General features: G+C 43.4%; 1 long non-coding RNA gene across 3 annotated transcripts in view; it reads left to right on the top strand.

The window, feature by feature from the left end:
• The window catches only part of LOC105612174 (uncharacterized), a 32,533-nt gene extending 11,665 nt beyond the window's left edge, over positions 1–20,868 (top strand). For 2 of the 3 annotated variants that reach the window (XR_001433730.4, XR_009599379.1), the window contains exons 4-6: positions 494–17,522; positions 19,553–19,668; positions 20,251–20,868. This is a non-coding gene — a long non-coding RNA (uncharacterized LOC105612174). The remainder of the gene's footprint in view (positions 1–493; positions 17,523–19,552; positions 19,669–20,250) is intronic. The other variant, XR_009599378.1, reaches the window with a different exon arrangement.
• Positions 20,869–21,177: the final 309 nt, after the last annotated feature.

Below are 21,177 nucleotides of genomic sequence, written 5' to 3'. Positions count from 1 at the left end.
AGCTCGCCAGATTCATCTAACCATGGAATTCTCCAGGCAACAGTATTGGAGTGGGTAGCCATTCCCTTCTCTGGGGAATCTTCCAGACCCAGGGATTGAACCCGGGTCTCGCAAGTTGCAGGCAGATTGTTTACTGTCTGAGCCACCAGGGAAGACCCATCAGTTTGTATATCAATAATTTATTTGTCCATTTGTCTGCTAGACTATGAGCTCCTTGGAAGTGCGATGACTTCATTCCTTCCTGGATTCCTATAAGCAAAGTGCCACAGTAGATCCTCAATGAATGTTGGGCAGATTCACATGTGAATGAATAGATGAACAAATGGTCAGCATTCCAGCCTTTCAGTCTGATAAAACACAAGGTCAGGAGTATGGCTGTTGCAAGACGTGGCACTATCCCTGGATGGAAATTTTAAGTAATAAAATAGTAGGACAATGAGTTTGCTTATCACAGACCTTCCACACACATTCTCACCTTTACCTTTCCTTCTAGGTGGGTCTGCCATTGTCATTCTAACCACACAATTGAGGAAACTAAGGCTCAGGAGTGCAGCACTTTCACAGCATCATCTTTCAGGATTCGAAACAGCTCAACTGGAATTCCATCACCTCCACTAGCTTTGTTCGTAGTGGTGCTTTCTAAGGCCCACTTGACTTCACATTCCAAGATGTCTGGCTCTAGATTAGTGATCACATCATCATGATTATCTGGGTCGTGGAGATCTTTTTTGTACAGTTCTTCCGTGTATTCTTGCCACCTCTTCTGAATATCTTCTGCTTCTGTTAGATCCATACCATTTCTGTCCTTTATTGAGGCCATCTTTATATGAAATCTTCCCTTGGTATCTCTAATTTTCTTGAAGAGATCTCTAGTCTTTCCCATTCTGTTGTTTTCCTCTATTTCTTTGCACTGATCGCTGAAGAAGGCTTTCTTATCTCTTCTTGCTATTCTTTGGAACTCTGCATTCAGATGCTTATATCTTTCCTTTTCTCCTTTGCTTTTTGCCTTTCTTCTTTTCAGAGCTATTTGTAAGGCCTCCCCAGACAGCCATTTTGCTTTTTTGCATCTCTTTTCCATGGGGATGGTCTTGATCCCTGTCTCCTGTACAATGTCATGAACCTCAGTCCATAGTTCATCAGGCACTCTATCAGATTTAGGCCCTTAAATCTATTTCTCACTTCCACTGTATAATCATAAGGGATTTGATTTAGGTCATACCTGAATGGTCTAGCAGTTTTCCCTACTTTCTTCAATTTGAGTCTGAATTTGGTAATAAGGACTTCATGATCTGAGCCACAGTCTTGTTTTTGTTGACTGTATAGAGCTTCTCCATCTTTGGCTGCAAAGAATATAATCAATCTGATTTCAATGTTGACCGTCTGGTGATGTCCATGTATAGAGTCTTTTCTTGTGTTGTTGGAAGAGGGTGTTTGCTATGACCAGTGCATTTTCTTGGCAAAACTCTATTAGTCTTTGCCCTGCTTCATTCTGCATTCCAAGGCCAAATTTGCCTGTTACTCCAGGTGTTTCTTGACTTCCTACTTCTGCATTCCAGTCCCCTATAAAGAAAAGGACATCTTTTTTGGGTGTTAGTTCTAAAAGGTCTTGTAGGTCTTCATAAAACCGTTCAACTTCAGCTTCTTCAGCGTTACTGGTTGGGGCATAGACATGGATAACTGTGATATTGAATGGTTTGCCTTGGAGACGAACAGAGATCATTCTGTTGTTTTTGAGATCGCATCCAAGTACTGCATTTCGGACTCTTTTGTTGACCATGATGGCTACTCCATTTCTTCTGAGGGATTCCTGTCCGCAGTAGTAGATATAATGGTCATCTGAGTTAAATTCACCCATTCCAGTCCATTTTAGTTCACTGATTCCTAGAATGTCAACGTTCACCCTTGTCATCTCCTGTTTGACCACTCCCAATTTGCCTTGATTCATGGACCTGACATTCCAGGTTCCTATGCAATATTGCTCTTTACAGCATTGGACCTTGCTTCTATCACCAGTCACATCCACAGCTGGGTATTGTTTTTGCTTTGGCTCCATCCCTTCATTCTTTCTGGAGTTATTTCTCCACTGATCTCCAGTAACATATTGGGCACCTAATGACCTGGAGAGTTCCTCTTTTGGTATCCTATCATTTTGCCTTTTCATACTGTTCATGGGGTTCTCAAGGCAAGAATACTGAAGTGGCTTGCCAATCCCTTCTCCAGTGGACCACATTCTGTCAGCAAATTTGGAAAACTCAGCAGTGGCCACAGGACTGGAAAAGGTCAGTTTCCATTCCAATCCCAAAGAAAGGCAATGGAAAAGAATGCTCAAACTACCGCACAATTGCACTCATCTCACATGCTAGTAAAGTAATGCTCAAAATTCTCCAAGCCAGGTTTCAGCAATACATGAACCATGAACTCCCTGATGTTCAAGCTGGTTTTAGAAAAGGCAGAGGAACCAGAGATCAAATTGCCAACATCCACTGGATCATGGAAAAAGCAAGAGAGTTCCAGAAAAACATCTATTTCTGCTTTATTGACTATGCCAAAGCCTTTGACTGTGTGGATCACAATAAACTGTGGAAAATTCTGAAAGAGATGGGAATACCAGACCACCTGACCTGCCTCTTTGAGAAATCTGTATGCAAGTCAGGAAGCAACAGTTAGAACTGGACATGGAACAATAGACTGGTTCCAAATAGGAAAAGGAGTACGTCAAGGCTATATACTGTCACCCTGCTTATTTAACTTCTATGCAGAATACATCATGAGAAACGTTGGACTGGAAGAAGCACAAGCTGGAATCAAGATTGCCGGGAGAGATATCAATCACCTCAGATATGCAGATGACACCGCTCATGGCAGAAAGTGAAGAGGAGCTAAAAAGCCTCTTGATGAAAGTGAAAGAGGAGAGTGAAAAAGTTGGCATAAAGCTCAACATTCAGAAAACTAAGATCATGGCATCTGGTCCCATCACCTCATGGGAAATAGATGGGGAAACAGTGGAAACAGTGTCAGACTTTATTTTTTTGGGCTCCAAAATCACTGCAGATGGTGACTGCAGCCATGAAATTAAAAGACGCTTACTCCTTAGAAGAAAAGTTATGACCAACCTAGACAGCATATTCAAAAGCAGAGACATTACTTTGCCGACTAAGGTCCGTCTAGTCAAGGCTATGGTTTTTCCAGTGGTCATGTATGGACGCGAGAGTTGAACTGTGAAGAAGGCTGAGCGCCGAAGAATTGATGAGTTTGAACTCTTGTGTTGGAGAAGACTCTTGACAGTCCCTTGGACTGCAAGGAGATCCAACCAGTCCATTCTGAAGGAGATCATCCCTGGGATTTCTTTGGAAGGAATGATGCTAAAGCTGAAACTCCAGTACTTTGGCCACCTCATGCGAAGAGTTGACTCATTGGAAAAGACTCTGATGCTGGGAGGGATTGGGGGCAGGAGGAGAAGGGGACGACTGAGGATGAGATGGCTGGATGGCATCACTGGCTCGATGGACGTGAGTCTGAGTGAACTCCGGGAGATGGTGATGGACAGGGAGGCCTGGCATGCTGTGATTCATGGGGTCGCAAAGAGTCGGACACGACTGAGCCACTGAACTGAACTGAAGGCTCAGGAAACTGTAGTAGTTACTCAAGGTCATTCACAGGGTGAGTGGTTGAAAACAGTTCAGTTCATTTAGCATTCCTCCCCAAAGCTCTAGCTATGATTTCTGACTTAGGAAAAAGTTCAGGCTTCAATTTTTTTTTAAGTGCTGCTGCTGCTAAATTGCTTCAGTCGTGTCCGACTCTGCAACCCCACAGACGGCAGCCCACTAGGCTCTCCCGTCCCTGGGATTCTCCAGGCAAGAACACTGGAGCGGGTTGCCATTTCCTTCTCCAATGCATGAAAGTGAAAAGTGAAAGTGAAGTTGCTCAGTCGTGCCCAACTCTTAGTGACCCCATGGACTGCAGCCTACCAGGATCTTCCATCCATGGGATTTTCCAGGCAAGAGTACTGGAATGAGTTGCCAGGTGCTAGTGAGCTCTAATAATAATCAAAGGCAAACACATAGATCCATTGTTAAAAAGATAGAAAAGCTTTATTGAAATATAATTGATATACAAAGAACTGCACGTATTTAATGTATACAGTTTGATGAGCTTGGACATATACCAACACCCATGATTGATCACCACAATCAAGGTAATAGATATATCTGACATCTCCCAGAGTTTCCTTGTGCCCCTCCACTTTTGTCTGCGGTATGAACATTTACCTTGAGGTCTAACCTCTTAAATCTTGAAGGGCACAGTACAGTATTGTTAACTATATGCACTGTATTGTACAGATCTCTAGATTGTGTTCATCTGCTGCTGCTGCTGCTGCTAAGTTGCTTCAGTCGTGTCTGACTCTGTGCAACCCCAGAGACGGCAGCCCACCAGGCTCCCCCGTCCCTGGGATTCTCCAGGCAAGAACACTGGAGTGGGTTGCCATTTCCTTCTCTAATGCATGAAAGAGAAAAGTGAAAGGGAAGTCTCTCAGTCGTGTCTGACTCCTAGCGACCCCATAGACTGCAGCCTACCAGGCTCCTCCATCCATGGGATTTTCCAGGCAAGAGTACTGGAGTGGGGTGCCATTGCCTTCTCCGACGTATTCATCTAGCATAGCTGAAACTTAACACCCACTGAATAACAGCTCTTAGTTTCCCCCACCCTAGACCCATCCTTCTTATTCCCAGGTGGCTCAGTGGTACAGAGTGTCCCTGCCAAGGCAAGAGACACAAGTTCAATCCCTGGGTTGGGAAGATCCCCTGGAGGGGGAAAATGGCAACCCACTCCAGTATTCTTGCCTCGGAAATCTATGGACAGAGAAGCCTGGCGGGCTACAGCCTATGGGGTTGCAAAAGAGTTGGACGTGACGGAGCAGTTGAGCACGCTTGCAGTTGAGCAGCATGGATACACACCGTGGTAAACTGCAGAAATTCCTCAGTGCTAAAGACGGTGTGGCACGACTGAGCTGCTAGGCTGGCCAGAGAGAGGAAATCTGTGCCATAACTAAACTGCAGGTAGCAAAGTACCCAGTTCACAGAAGGAAACGGGAAGGGGAACTCGGGAGTCTCCAGCCACCACGCTTTACAGATGATAAAACTGAAACCAGCCGAGTGAAGCTCATGGTCTTACAGCTGGTAGAGAATTAATCCCCGGTCCGGTGCCAGTTTCATTACATCATGCAAAGGATATTTTGCAGGAATGGGAAAGGAGTGAACAACTATCTCTGATATCAAAGTTGAAAAGAGGCCTGGGAAAGTGGAGAAATTCTGCTCTTGAATCTAATAGGAGAAAGAAAATGGTTAATTATCTAAATCGAATGGACGACTATAAAATCCAGGCGGGTACCTAAAAGATTTACCTAAACGTGTTCAGACAGTTCAGTGATAATTTTCAGGCAAAATAAACGACGGTGGGGTGAGAGCAGCTGTTTAGAACTGCAAATTCGTGTGAAGAGCTGCGAATAGATCTGGTTCTCTAGTCTCTGCTCTTTGTGGCCTTGGACAGTTCAACCTCTCCCTCCGGCTTCCTTCTCTGAAAAATGATTAAGTATCATCAGCCCTGCTTACATATTGAAGTCTTGTGAGGATTCAATGAAATCATGAGTGTGAAACTGTACGAAAATTTAGGTTTCTATTCTATGAAGGCCTGTACCACCAACAGTGGTTTATCGTACAGCACAGAATAAAGAACATGGATATGTAGTTGGTTGTATTTATCCTGGCTCTATTCAGAAATGCTTCTGAGTGGGGATGTGTGTGTGTGTATCTCTATTTATCTCTGTCTGTCTAACTATATGCAGACACACACACATATAGTCATATATATATATATCCAAAGTGAGTGAAAGTCATTTAGTCATGTCTGACTCTTTGCAACCCCATGGACTGTAGCCCACCAGGCTCTTCTGTCCATGGAATTCTTCAGGCAAGAATACTGGAGTGGGTTGTCATTTCCTTCTCCAGAGGGTCTTCCCCACTCAGGGGTCGAACCCAGGTATCCTACATTGTAGGCAGTTTCTTTACCATCTAAGTCTCCAGGGAAGCCCATATATATATGTAGAGAGAGAGAGAGAAACTATTAACATAGAAATAAGGTAAAGTCCTTTGACTGTGTGGATCACAATAAACTGTGGAAAATTCTGAAAGAGATGGGAATACCTGACCACCTGACCTGCCTCTTGAGAAACCTATATGCACATCAGGAAGCAACAGTTAGAACTGGACATGGAATAACAGACTGGTTCCAAATAGGAAAAGGAGTACGTCAAGGCTATATACTGTCACCCTGCTTATTTAACTTCTATGCAGAGTACATCATGAGAAACGCTGAGCTGGAAGAAGCACAAGCTGGAATCAAGATTGCTGGAAGAAATATCAATAACCTCAGATATGCAGATGACACCACCCTTATGGCAGAAAGTGAAGAGGAACTAAAAGCCTCTTGATGAAAGTGAAAAAAGAGAGTGAAAGAGTTGGCATAAAGCTCAACATTCAGAAAACGAAGATCATGGCATCTGGTCCCATCACCTCATGGGAAATAGATGGGGAAACAGTGTCAGACTTTATTTTTTGGGGCTCCAAAATCACTGCAGATGGTGACTGCAGCCATGAAATTAAAAGACGCTTACTCCTTGGAAGGAAAGTTATGACCAACCTAGATAGCATATTGAAAAGCAGAGACATTACTTTGCCAACAAAGGTCCTTCTAGTCAAGGCTATGGTTTTTCCAGTAGTCATGTATGGATGTGAGAGTTGGACTGTGAAGAAACCTGAGAGCTGAAGAATTGATGCTTTTGAACTGTGGTGTTGGAAAAGACTTTTGAGAGTCCCTAGGACTGCAAGGAGATCCAACCAGTCCATTCTAAAGGAGATCAGTCCTGGGTGTTTGGAGGGAATGATGTCAAAGCTGAAACTCCAGTACTTTGGCCGCCTCATGCGAAGAGTTGACTCATTGTAAAAGACTCTGATGCTGGGAGGGATTGGGGGCAGGAGGAGAAGGGGATGACAGCGGATGAGATGGCTGGATGGCATCACCAACTCGATGGACATGAGTTTGAGTAAACTCCGGGAGTTGGTGATGGACAGGGAGGCCTGGTGTGCTGCAATTCATGGGGTCGAAAAGAGTCGGACACAACTGAGCGACTGAACTGAACTGAACTGAACTGAAGGTAAAGTCAAGGCCGAAGTTGGTATCCAGGGTTGAGTTGCAATTTCGAATGTGAGATTTCTTGTCGTCAATTTAAAAAAAAAAGGTAAAAACGTATGAAATACGTAATATTCATATCATTTAAAATGCAAATTCAGAAAAGTTATTCAAAAGCAACACAGACATTCTGAGGTCTGCAAGATTTTAACACATAAGCTCTCACCACCAGCCATCACCACCACTGCCATGCATGTACACAAACAAGTATTGTAAAGAAGACAAGCTTCAGTATGAGACACAGAACCATATATTCAATCCCTGGGTGAGACTCCAGCCAGCATAAGGGCAGAGGGACTGTGCTTCTTCTAAAACTCCTCAACTACAGCTTGAGTGCCCTGGGCTAGTGGAACTAGTGCTCTGGATACTGCTAAATTAGGATGTACCTGGTCTGACATCAGTGTCTATAGGTCCAGAACATCAGCGACAAAGGAGAAAACCAATTAAGGTTGGCCCCTTTAGCCTGGGGTTTTTCTTTTCTTCTTCTTTTTCTTTTTTAAACTCACAGTTTGTAGGATCTTAGTACCCAGACCAGGAATCAAACCCACATCCCCTGCAGTGGACCACCAGGGAAGTCCTGACCCTAGGGTTTTTTACGCTCACTCTTAAGATAACATCCCATTCCCCCCAAGATAGTATGGATAGGAAGGAAATAGGAACTGGACAACCCAGTTGGCATGGATACTGAGTTCAGACTCTCCGTGCATCCTCTATCCCTTCAGAGCTCTCCAGCCTCCCTTGACCTTTCTTTCTCTTTCATAAAGTGACTTAAAATGTGTACACCCATGGCAGATTCATGTCGATGTATGGCAAAACCAATACAATATTGTAAAGTACATTAAAAAAAAAAAAAACAACTGCTATCAGCAAAGGGAACTCTAGCAAAGAAATGTATGGAGTTGGGGTTGTTGTTATTGTGTTGGATACACTAGCAGTAAGAAGTAGGTGACTTGCTTCAAAGTGCAGTCAATAGGCTAAGAATCAGGATTATGAGTTAACCATAAACATCACAGGAAAAAAAATGCGTGTGTGTTTCAAGGGTAGGGAAATAGGGTACAATCTGACACTATAATGGTAGATCCGTTAGGAAAATGGCAATCTTTTTAAAAAATTACTTGTGTTAAAATACATGCTGCCACTGCTGCTAAGTCACTTCAGTCGTGTCTGACTCTGTGCAACCCCAGAGATGGCAGCCCACCAGGCTCCCCCGTCCCTGGGATTCTCCAGGCAAGAACACTGGAGTGGGTTGCCATTTCCTTCTCCAGGGCATGACAGTGAAAAGTGAAAGTGAAGTCACTCAGTCGTGTCCGACTCTTAGCAACCCCAGGGCCTGCAGCCCACCAGGCTCCTCCGTCCATGGGATTTTCCAGGCAAGAGTACTGGAGTGGGGTGCCATTGCCTTCTCCGGGTAAAATACATAACATTTACCATTCTATCCATTTTATAATGTACAATTCAGTAGTATTAAGTATATTCACTTTGTTGTGCAACTCTTATCACTATCCATCTCTAGGACTTTTTCATCATTCCAAACTGAAACTCTGTATCCATTGAATAGTAACTCCCTATTCCCTTCTCCCCACAGTCCCTAACAAGCAGTTTTACTTTCTGCCTCTATGAACTTGACTACTTTAGGAATCTTACATAGGAATAATGATTCAGTTTTTGCACTTTTGTAAGTGGCTTCTTTCACTTAGCATAATGTCTTCAAAATTCATACATGGTAAGATTTTCCTTCCTGTTTCAGGCTGAATAATATTCCACTGTAAGTATGTACCATATTTTGTTTATGTATTCATCCATCGATGGAAACTTAGATTGTTTCCACTTTTTGGTTTTTGTGAATAATGCTGCTAAAAACATGGTGTATAAATTTCTATTTGAGTCCCTGCTTTCCATGCTTTTGGGTATATACTTAGAATTGTTGAATCATATAGTAATTCTACTTTTAATTTTTTGAGGAGGAAATGGGAATTTTAATTTGTCTTTGGAGAAAAATTGAACAAATTATTTAATGACAGTTCATTTACAGAGTTGCTTTCATGAGCATCACGAATCTTGGATTCTGTTCTCACTTCTCCTATTATGTAATCTTTAAAGTCTCTTGAATTTTCAGGACCACTCTCGGTTTGCCCATTTGAAAAAGATGGTTTTTAATTAGCTGATATCTAAGGTCCTTTGAAATTCTAAAAGTTTCTAATTCTGTATATTCTGTTTGGTATATGAGCTCATCCATTCCTGTCTTCATTTATTTTGGAAATGCTTTTTGAATGTCAGAGCAGGTTTTTTGTTTTTTCTTTTTCTCTGTCTCTTAAAGATAAATAGGAGTTATCCAAGGGGAATGAGAATGGGGAGAAGGAAGGCTGGGGTAATAGCTGAAATAAAATGGACCGTGAACTAGTGGAAAGGCAGGTGCCAAGAGAAGGCTGAAGGGATAAATATGGGTCAGAACAGTCTAGGCTGAGTGACCAACTTTTAAGATTTTGCACTTTATCCTGACATTAATGGGGAGCTATTGAAGGGCTTAAAGAAGGTAGTAACAAGATCAGTCTTTGTTTTAAAAAATCACACTAACCAACAACAACGTGGAGAATGGACTGTAGGTGCTCAAAACAAGTTGCCTATTCTTTCTCTGCTTTGCTGTGTTTTTCTTTGACGGTGGGAAAATTAGTCAAGATGTCCTAGAACCTAACTTGGAACAAAAGACATTTAGATCAAACTTATTTCATCTTGGTAAACAATACCGTACTGAACTTCTCCTTACACTCAAAAGTATTTGTCCACTGTTTCCCCTGAACCATGAAAACTACCCATCATGTAGTGTCTTCAGGTCATTAGCTTGCCAATTAATATGACAGGACTATGACATTAGAGAAATTTTTAAAGATGTTCTGATCGGGAATTATTATCCTTTTATCTACAATGTTAATAAATTAAATATCACCATATTAATATCAGTCTTATATTTCATGAGAAAACTTTAGAAAACTCATATTTAATTAAATGGAGTTTTTCCTTAATTGGGATGCAAATAGTCTACTTCTGGCTTTATATATTCTTTATATAAATAATGTAGTATTCTAAAATCATAAAAATACACAGTGATGCTGTTTTCCTTTTTTTATATACCTCATTTTCTTCACTCTGAAAGTTATGTGTTGTGCTGTATCAGCAGATTGTATACCTATGAAGACAACAAATGATCCCTGAAGGCCATTATTTTTAATGGGTGAAGAAAAGGAGCTCTTAGATCTTAGTTCTATTTTAGATCACACAAATGCAAAACAAATTGTTTGGAAAAAATACTCTGAATTTTAATATGCAAGAGTAATGCCTTGGTTTACTGCAAGTATTAAGACTCATTCAATCACTCATGCCTTGTTTAGTAAAGTAATGCCGGAAAAAATGGCATTTGCCTTCAATAAATTTTGGCAGTTTGGCATAATTTTTACTTTGTGTTAAAGAAAACCAAAATGAGAGCAAGGAGAACCAATTATAAAGAGTGCTTTAGTCTGGCGAGGATGCTTGAAATGGCCAGCTTGTAGCAAGCAGGGCCAGGCCAAGAGCCGGGAAATTAAAGTTTGTATGGTACGTGGTATGCTTTTGGTATATTGAAAAAAGAAGTGCTTCAAGAAAGAAGCCAAAGAATGGTAAGTGTTTCTGGTTTTAACATTTTTCCTATTAATTTGCTAGCCTGCCCAAGAGCTATAAAGTTAACAATAAATCAAATATATTTTAATTTGTCACGAGATAACAGATAGAAACAAAATCTTCCCAACTGATTTTCTGCCAAAGTATTTTTACTAACCCTATCCACTCCCTAAATTTACACTTACTGTTAAAAATTAAGAACTATCAAATAAATTCAAGCCTGGGAAACATTTACTGGATGCTGCGGTAGCCTGGCGCTCCGTTATGTTCTAGGGACTCAGGACAAGTAAGTGATGATCTGGTCTTCAAAGAGGCAAGTGACTCTTGGCAAGGCTGGGTTACTTTATTTGCCAGAAGGCCAGAGCAGAATACCTTCTCCAGGTCATTCAAAACATATGACCCATGAGATTGTACCAAATGACAAGGCACATCCTACCTCACTGCTCTCCTTCCAGACCTCACCCTTATATTAGTAGGACTAACTTTTGAAAGTCTCTATTTGAATATCAGATTGCAGTAAACCCTACATTCTTATGTAGAAGCATAGTATTTGAGTAAGTCCTGAAAACATAATATGCACGACACTTGCTTCAAGGTGTATTAAAAACATAACAATTCATGTTTGCTTTAGTTTCTCAAAGTCAAAATTTGAGAATACAGTTGAATTTTATATTACAGATAGTTGAAAGACTCATTGCAAGGTCAATATCGGTACTTGTTAAAATACTATTTGAATTTGGGGGGAGGGTGTAGTGTGACCAGGAAAAGAGTTTTTCTCAGTGGATAACAGTGGACACAGACACCTGTTTATTCCCCAGCTAAGTGTTAATTGGAAAGGCTTATAAAAACTCATCCTCCTTGTTTTTCTTTTGTAAATTTGAATGTGAATAATGACTCAAATACATAATTTTACAGGTGTCTGTATTGCTGTGATATTGTTACTTGATCATTTCAGTTGTCTCAATTTGCTCATGTCCTTTGCTTTAATTTTTCAAAAAAATGTATTATATAACATTACTTACTATGTGTCTTAATGAATATGCTAGGTGTAATAGTAATAGACTTCCATGAACTATAGATAAAATGGTTAGAATTAACTTTGACATCAAAAACTAAAACAGACAACTAAAAAAGAACTTTATGTTCTCACAGTTCTTGATATGAAAGTTTAACATAACAATCTAAATTGAAAGTCTAAAATCACTTCACTGATAGAGCAACCCCACAGTCCCATTATGAGAAAATCGGAAGTTTTTCACTATCAGAAATAGTTACTTTGAAAATATAAACATGATCAATTAAGAAAACACCATAATTAATGCAAATAGTGTTCAGATATTTATTATTTTCATCAAAGGAGATGCCTGTTGACTTTAATTCTAAAACAGCAACACATTAAGAATTTTACTGATTTTTCCTACAATGTATAAGAGAGCTTAATTTGTGATTTTTCCCCTTTAAAAAAAAAACAAAAACAACTTTGATACCACAAAAGTTTTAAAAAGCTAACTTTCCTGGCTGAATAGGGTCTCTGTAAATGGTGAATCAAGGTTGTACAGAAGAGTATTAATCACAAAAAGTATTAATTAAGATAAACTTTAGGGATGCATCTCCCAAGTTTACAGCCCTGCCTAATGGCTAACAAAGACTTCTTTATTTGTTAGTTTTCATACATCCATGTCCATGTGTGAACCAATACATTTTGGTCTATTACTCTTATGGTTATAAATCAGACCCATGCCCAACTCAGAGGCCCTACAAATCCGGGTCTTTAAGAAAAAAAGGACAGTGGAGGTGTTGCTGTCTGGGAGAGTGTGGGCTTCCTCTGGGTTGCTAGGCCGCCTTTCTGTGGACCTAGATGTATAACCTACTTTCATTTGTCTCTAACGGCTGAATTAAAACACTCATTTATCTCCAAGTCATTATAACGTAGAAACTGCGCACTGTCTACACATCATGGGCTGTGAAACAGCAGCCGGAACACATGACAGACTCAGTATGTTTGAAATGTTGGAGCAAATGGGGTGGTTGGTTTTGAATTCATTTGCACTCATTTTTACTACTTGAGACACGCTCATTAAAAAGCTGTATTTCAACTATGTTATATGCTCCCACTTAACTGAGCTGGATTTTCTCAGCACTGCTGCCTCTGACTTTTTAATTTGCTTTGAACATGAGTATTCTTCCAAGTCGTGGACAATTCAGGCAGACTTTATCAGGTAAAGCCAAGTCTTCTGCTTTGCCTCTGCCTTCCACCCTGCTCCCGGGACCTACAAGTTGGGATTGCAGCTAAAGATGGGAACTGCAGATCCCAAACCGGAGGGCTGAATCACGCTCACTTTCTTCATGGCAGCTGCTCACAGGCATTCTGCTCGGCACTTAAACCCTTTAAAGCTACAAACAAACTTTGGGAAAGTTACATCACGGTAAACAAAAGCACAGTTGCTTAAGTTATTATTATGCAACATTGTGTCATTACACATCGACACCGCAGTTATTTTCCCAGTTTGGCAAATACGACCTGCTTTGCTGCTTCGGGGAGAAGTAAAAATCCGGGATAAATAGGTCCATGCCACCTTCAGGAAGGGAAAAGGTTTCCCACCCTCTGGAGAGATCCTCAGGTTTTATCCTGCAAACAAAGTGGGACACCAAACCGTCTCTCAAGTCTTTCGAACCCCACATTTTAAATGTAAATAATTGGTCTGGAGTGATCCATATGCTCGGAAGAGCAATACAATCACGAGCACGTGAAATTCTGGATGTGCTTTTCAAAAACTCGCAGGCATCAATACACATCTGGTAACTAGTTTATTAATTAGCCTTCCCACCCACCTTCCCCCTCCGCAAAAGTCTGGGTAACCACTGGGCAGTGTCTGCAGCCCAGGTGAGCTCTACAGATCCGGTCGGAGATTGCCCCCACCCCCACCCTGCCGCTGTGCAACCATTGCAAGGCTGGGTGTCTAAGCAGAAGACAAATCAAACATGTTCCGGACGCGTTTTATTAAAAATTTGAAACCAGATAAAAAGGATCAGTTTGTCAAAAGAAAAAACAAAAAAAGGTAACTACTTGTCCTAAGAAAAGAGCGAGAGTGAGGACAAATGACCCACGCAAGTGCATATGACCATTTTTCTCCCTAGGCTGTCTCAGAGCAGAGGATGAGGGCGAGGGAGGGAGGGATGGAAGGAAGAAAGAGGATTTCGAGCATCATCTCCCAGTCTGCAAAGGTCTGGCCTCCTCTGTGCTCAAGAAGCGGTGGTAGCCATTTTCATTTTTTCCCCCCTAAACGTAAAAGGAAAATAAAACAGAAAAGGTATATCTCCTTTCCTGCACTAACGGCTCTGCTCGTCTTTCTAAAGGAATTTTTTTTTTAATGGATTTTAACAATCTCAGGTACAAAACCTAATCCGCATGCATCCAGTGAGGCTTCAACTCGATTCGATTTGGCGACCCTCACTGCAGGAGACGTGATCTTGAAAAATCAATCCGTGCTCGCGCCCCCAAGCCGCCGCCGCCGCCGCCGCCGCTGCCGCCGCCGCCGCCGCAGTGGCCACAAAATTAGCGGCTCTGAAGACGTTTTTGCCGCAGTGCACGTCCGCCGTAACCGCCGAGCACTCGGGTGAATAATACCAGTACAGTGTGCAGACGATCGGGCTGATTGATCACGCAAAATAATTCACGACTTCAGTCCAGCTCTTGGTCCTGCCACTTTAAATCACAAACGCGCGTCTACACCGTTCTGTAGGGGCCCACACATGCATGGTACACGTGTGTGCGTGTGTGTGCGCGCGCGTCTGTGCGCGCGCGGAGGGCCAAGTGAAATGATTCCAAATTGCATCACATATAGGAACCGGGGGGAAAAAAAGAGCCAAAGAGCCCCTCACCCCAACCACTACCCCCACCTTTTGCAGCGTGGACAAGTGGCTTGTAAGGGAGCTTGGAGCAAAATAAAGTCTGAACAAAACTAGACTGTGAGACTAGCACGTCGCAGAGTGAAAGTGAGTGACGTTAACGCAGACTCGGTAAAGACTCACTTGCAGGCAAAACTTACGTGCCCCCACCCTTTTATTTTTTTAATAAGGAAAAGAAAATCATAAATTGAGTTCAGATCTTAAATGCTGCTTTCAAAATGCACGCACATGTTGAAGACTCTGCGACTGTAATTTCTTGGGTAAACATCTGGTGAAGAGATTCCAGGAACACATCTGAAAGGAAGAAAGGCGTAAGACAGCCCCTTCTTTATATATCGTGGGTCAAAAAGAGTTGGTAAAACTTATTTATTTTAAAGTATGCTGTCAGTGAAAATACCTTTATAAACTCTCAAGATGAGTTCGGGTTGGGAGAAGGAGTGAACTGGGAGTGAAGTCCTGGGTTCCAGACATTGCCATGGTCTGTGAACTTGAGCAGGTCTCTTTTGCTATGGCCCGCTTTTCTCATCTGTAAAATCGCAGAGGGTAAATGATATGCTTTCTAAGATTTTTTTTTCTGCACTAACATGATTTTAGCTAGGAGGAAATAATGATGGGGTACGAGGAAGAAGTTTTAATGTAGAGAGAAAAAGAGGTCACATTCTTCAGGTGGCATCTATTTAAACTGGTGGTGATGAAAGTGATGAGTCCAGTATGCCTGAGTTCTTAACAATAAAGATTGTGTCTATATTAAGAGTTGCTATTGTCCCAGTTCTGAAGTATAGATAGTATATAATGAATGCTCTTTGAGAATGACATTGTAATCTTGTAATTATATTTTTTGGGGTAGAGACTATTTTCAAGGATCAGCCAATATAATTTGGGGATTGGAACAATTTTCAACATTCTTGTTTACAATCTGTCTGTGAAATGCATTAAATTACTTGGATAATTTAGAGAAAGTATGTTTTTTAGTAGGTCTAAGAGTTCTTCTGTGCCATATTGGCTATCAAGATTGACTGACTTAAGGAGATTAATTACTCTGTCTACTTTTTTGGAAAACAACGCCAAGCAGGGTCGCAGGCAGAGACCACTCTTTGACATTCCTCTTGTCTGTGTCTTGAGTGGTCAGAAGTGTGGTGGCTAGGGCCAGACCACTAACTAATTTTCACATGCACCAGCTGAGTAATCATAGCCAAATTGCTTAGTTGTGCCTCAGTTTCCCACATTATAAAATGGGGATTTTAATAGCAACTAATTCATAGCGCTGTTGTCAGGATAAATGAGTTATCATATTAAAGTACTGGGAACAGAGCATGGCACATGTAACCAACAGCTCAATAAATGTTAGAGGTTATTATTACTCCAGAGTAAATACAGGGAAAGCAAGGGCAGATATAATAGAGGGATCTTTGAACTGCTCCTGAATTTCAACTAAGGCCTCTAAGCACTTTATCAGGCTTTTATGATGTCAGCTTAAAGCAGGGGGCACATGAGTCTTTATTAGGAATAAACCAAAACATTCTCCACCAAACTCCATTCCCATACATTCAATAGACGTGAAGTTGGAGAATCCTCCACTTGACCAGGTCAATGCAAATGTGTAATATTGGGTCTGTATGTTGAGTGGATCTTTATTAATGAGTGTCTTGACTGTCCGGGTGGTAGGAAGCCAAGATTTTCTTTGGGTAGAAGTTTGCAAGAATCAGTTCCTGCCTGTTCTGTTGTGAAACTTTTTTTCCTACACAAGTTGTTACCTCAGGCCTAGTCTCTGTCATTGAATTATGGGGTCAAAACAATTGCAAATCTCTGGCTCCCTCCTTGTCATTATTACTTTAAAGGGGAAAAGCAACATTCTGACTTTTTCTCCTCTCTTAATGACCCCCTAGAGTGCAGACTTGAACCAGGCTTTAGGAAGGGTCACAGGCAAGGAATGCTTAAGGGAGCAATCCCGATAGTGTTTGCATTTTGGGATTGGAGGCGAGCTGTAGTTAAGCTTTATAGAGGAAGTGGAGATTAGGTGTTTCCAGAACAAGGTGGAAGCTGGCAGGCGTCGGTCACTGCATGTTGGAAAGTAAGGTCCCACTTCTTTCTTCCTGTGGCACCTGAAGCCCCAGGTGCACTAACTGTTCTACCAGGAGCCGGGAAGAGACCGTCCCATCCAGGGCTGGCAGACCTGTGGCGCCGAGGGTGAAGTTCAACTCCAAGTTGAGAGGGCTGAACGCGCCGGGTTCAGTTCGTTAGCCAGACGAGGTCTTGCTGAAAACGCAGGAAGAAAAGTTGTGTTCCGAGCGCTAGCTAGTGCGTGCTCGACTCCACTTTGTCAATCTGATTAACACAATCTCCTAAATAAATCACTCAATAGAAGAGGGTGTGCTGCCTTTCATAACACCTGTTTGCCTTCCTCCTTTTCGCCCGTGGGGACTCCCACTCTCTCCATCATGGACACACTCCCTCTAAAGAGGCGCTGTAAGGTGCCGAAAGGAAACCGAAGGTCCCTGTACATATATAAGATATATAGGGACTAATGCTTTAAAATTTTTCCGGAGGCAAAGGTGGGAACCTTGGCGAATTTCATTCCTCCGCGCCGCCGCAGCAACTTGGCACCAGAAGCCGCCGGCGCCTGGCCTCGCATAGTTTTCGGAGACCTCCACCGAGTGCCCGCGAGGACCTCACTGATCACGGTCCCCAGTGGCCCGTGGACTTCCCCTGTTGCAGAGGTATTGGGGGAATTTGAGAATAAATCCCTTCAGCTCTACTCTCCGTCCTCACCGACCGGAAAGACAGGTCGAGGATCCCCCGCTCCGGTCCTGGAAGGGGGCGGGGGCGGGGCGGGGGCGAGGGCGGGCGCAGGGACGGAGCGGGAGTCGCAGCCGCTGAACAACAAGGTCACGACCGCCAGGCTGCTGACCGAGGCGCGCAGCGGCCGGCGCCGCCCTCTGGCCCCGGGGCTGACCCCGCGCCGCTCGGGTCTCGGTCACCGGCCTGGCAGGTCCCTAGGAATAGGAGGGGGGCGACGCCGCAGAACCAACCCTTACTTTTGAGTGGAAGCTGAAACCCGCGGGGCTCCCTGGCAAGCGGTCTTGGAAGGAAGATCAGACGCCCAGCACAGCTGAACTTTTGAAGGGGCTCTCTGCTCTGCCACCCTCTTCCTAGTGGCGACTTGTGAGAGACTTTTATCCCCTCCCCTCAGCGTCTCCATGCCTGGGGAACTTGGCCCAGACGGCCTAGTTCTCCATATTAATTGGTGGTTCCACCAGCTCAGCACCGCTTCTCTCAGACAAATACCTTCTAGGGTATCTTGGAGAGAAGGAAGCAAGTTTAGTGCTTCCCCCACCTCTTTTCGAGGGAGTATTATGTGACTTTAAAATCTTCTAGGCGTTAAGAACCAAACAAAACAACAAAACCAATAACAAAATACGCTGCCTTCACGTGAGTGGATGTGAAGTGAATCCAAGCCTTTCTTGGATTCTGAGCCAGCCTTTGCTCAGATAGTAAAGTCCCCAAATCCTTCAGGAAAACAGAGCCTCTTTCACGCACTTCTGGAGGGAGATTTCATAAGGCTGCAATATATTACCATGTTTAAAACGTTTCGCAGAAGCTAGGTTTCCTAAAAGCGACTTGCCAGCGATGCATGGAAAAGCAAATCCGCTTACCGAGCGGGGCCGCTGAAGAGGAAACGGGGAGGCAGGACCCTGACTCAATTAAAAACCGCAATTTCCAACTTTGAACCACAGCACTGATATTGTGGGGCTGGCGGGACTACCCCTGGAGCTGACAGGTTGCAGACCTCTGGGGCTCTTTTTCATTGCTTGCTGGAAGTCCCTGGCTTCTTGGAGGTAACCTTTCTTAACACTCAGAGTTAAGCCCCCCTTCAGTGTTTTGTGGACATGTGTTTGAACTCTGCATCAAGCCTTACTCCTTATCCACTTGGGGTGGATAAACTCTTGTTCTTCAGCTGGCAATGTGTGCACCCAGGGTGGGAATGTGTGTGCCGGTTCAGGCAAAGATGTGTGTTTGTGCTAGTATGTTGTCTGACCCGCTGCCCCACTGCTAAGGAATTGGCTCTAATGCAGCCCTTATCTCCAGAAATTCTCCCTGGAGTTTTCTTTCTGAGAGAAAACACCACCTAAATTATTTAGCAATCAAGGTTTGTGCATTTTATATAATGAACCCAAGAGAAAAGTTGCAGTTTGCTAGATGTGTGATTTCTCTGGTCAAGGGTGCTTGCAAAGGTCTTAGACCCCACAGCTCTGAGGGTGAAATCACCAAGAGTATTTTGCCCAGAAAGTATAGCCTTCCAGCTTCATAAGGTCCGCTTTCCGTAAACCTCAAATCATTCAAACAATAGCAAAACAAGTCTCAATTACCCCCCTTCACAAACACAAATGCACCCCCAAGTATTTCTGGTTCTCTTGGGGTGACCAGGCTATTTTGTAGCATCTTAAACTATCTCTTTGACTGGCAATTCCAACTTTTACAAAGTTTCTTGCTCTTTACCAGAAAAGTTGCACTTGACCTGTGAGCCCTTGACCATGCTTTTGACTCCTTTTAAAGGTTACATTTTAGTCTTAAGGGATAAAAATGTTGCTTACACCCTGTATACAGGAGAATGTTGGACTGCAAAGTGGGCGCTCTGTAGGAAACTCGATCTCTTTGTCCATCACATGGACAGTTTCAACGTGCCAGTTCTTGTCTGCTAAAATGCCAGGGCAAGGTACTCCGGTCAACTGTTTCTCTGGCTTACCAGGTCCAGGCTCTTGCGCTGCAGATGCTGCACACACCTGCCGATTTTACAGCAGTGAAATCTGCTCAGGTCACCCGAGAGCAGAAGGACCCCTTTTTCTGTTGGAGCAACTTCCTTAAGTAAGTGCTAGACCTTCACAAAAGAGAACACATTTTGCTTAAGCTTGTTCTTTCTTAGGAAGCGCTTAGAGACCGGGCCCACCAATATTGCGGGTAAAGTTAAAGCTACCAGACATGTGCACTGTATTAGAATGCCGACTTGGGACTCACTGAAGATCAGACTGTTACAATTAATCTCGTTTCTTTTTGTTCCCATTGCTTTATTTTTCCTTAGGTCTCTTTCTTTTTTAGTGTTCCCTACCTCCTAAAGTTATGAGTTAATAAAAACGCTGCCCTATTTTTTTTTTTTTTTAATACATAAAGACACTAAATTTGAAGTTAGTGTTGCAGCTAAACTCTCCTGGAGCCTAGCGATCGGTTCTCATCTCTTTAATGCCAGCACTATTGTTCTTCAAATTTATTAAAATAACTCTTTCAAGGCCTTTGAGAAAATGTAATAAATGCTAATTGGAAAAAAAAACCAAACTCATTTATTTTACTTTCTCAGATCAAGGAAAAGAACGCCAAGCAAAATAATAAAATTTATGTTGTTTATTTTCAAGCGACTCTATTTTCAGTAGCTCTTTTTCTTCCTTAACTCAGGAGCTTTGTTCGATTCCATGTCTACGTATCCCCAGGTGCTCCCACTAACCCACCCATCTGTTCACGCCCCGAGAGACTGCAGGAGTGGATACCGTCCTAAGGGAACCCTCCCTGTATTTGCTACCTGGCTAAAGCGCTCCGTTTCAGAAGATACCAGAAAATGTCTTCTTCAGAAACTACCAATGAAGGAAATCATTTACCTAATTAATTCAAGAGCCTCAAGAGGAAGGACTTTGGGCCTGGAGATCCTCATACTAGTGAAAATCCCTTTAGTCCTTCCCCCTCTGACCCGTGAGGGACCGCGTCAGCTGTCTGTTCAAGAGCGGCCCTGGCCAGCGGCTGCCCCTCCCGATGTGCCCCCAGATGGCACAGCCGAGGCGCACAGACGCCGCCCGCCCGGACCACTATCCGGTTCACCACTATGCGACCCTGGCCACCCTCTACCCACCTCCTCACCCCCAGCGTGGGCCCCCTCCTCTCCTTTTCTCTTCCTTCTCACCCTCCCCAGTGATTTTTATGGGGGTGGGAAGTAAAGTGGGAACGTTTCCTCCATCGCGATGCCCACTTCCTCAGCCGTCTCCCACCCGGGTGGACTGGAATTAAAATCCGGGAATTCAACTTTGCTGCAAAACCTCTGGTTCTTAAGGAGGGGCCGGAGGGAAGGAAGACCCCGCAGGGAACACGCGGCCCAAAAAGGCTCCCACCCCGCCCCACTGCCATCCCGCCGGGAGGATGAAAGCAAAGTCCCGGGAGGGGCCGCTGGCTCCCCGAGGGGGCAAGGGCTTGGGGCGGAGGAGGCTGGGGCCAGGTGGCGAGTGCCGGGCCCGGGCTTCAGGGTTCCTGGGTACCCAGACCCTCTTCCCAGGCAGCGCGCTCCCGCCCCTGCAGGTGCACCCTCCGCCCCCTTTTAGGCCCCCTCCGTGGAAA

The sequence above is a fragment of the Ovis aries genome, chromosome 1 (genome assembly GCF_016772045.2).
Source record: "Ovis aries strain OAR_USU_Benz2616 breed Rambouillet chromosome 1, ARS-UI_Ramb_v3.0, whole genome shotgun sequence".
Classification (NCBI taxonomy): Eukaryota; Metazoa; Chordata; class Mammalia; order Artiodactyla; family Bovidae; genus Ovis; species Ovis aries.
Note: the sequence above shows the minus strand (reverse complement) of the source record. Positions and strands in the feature narration are given on the sequence as shown.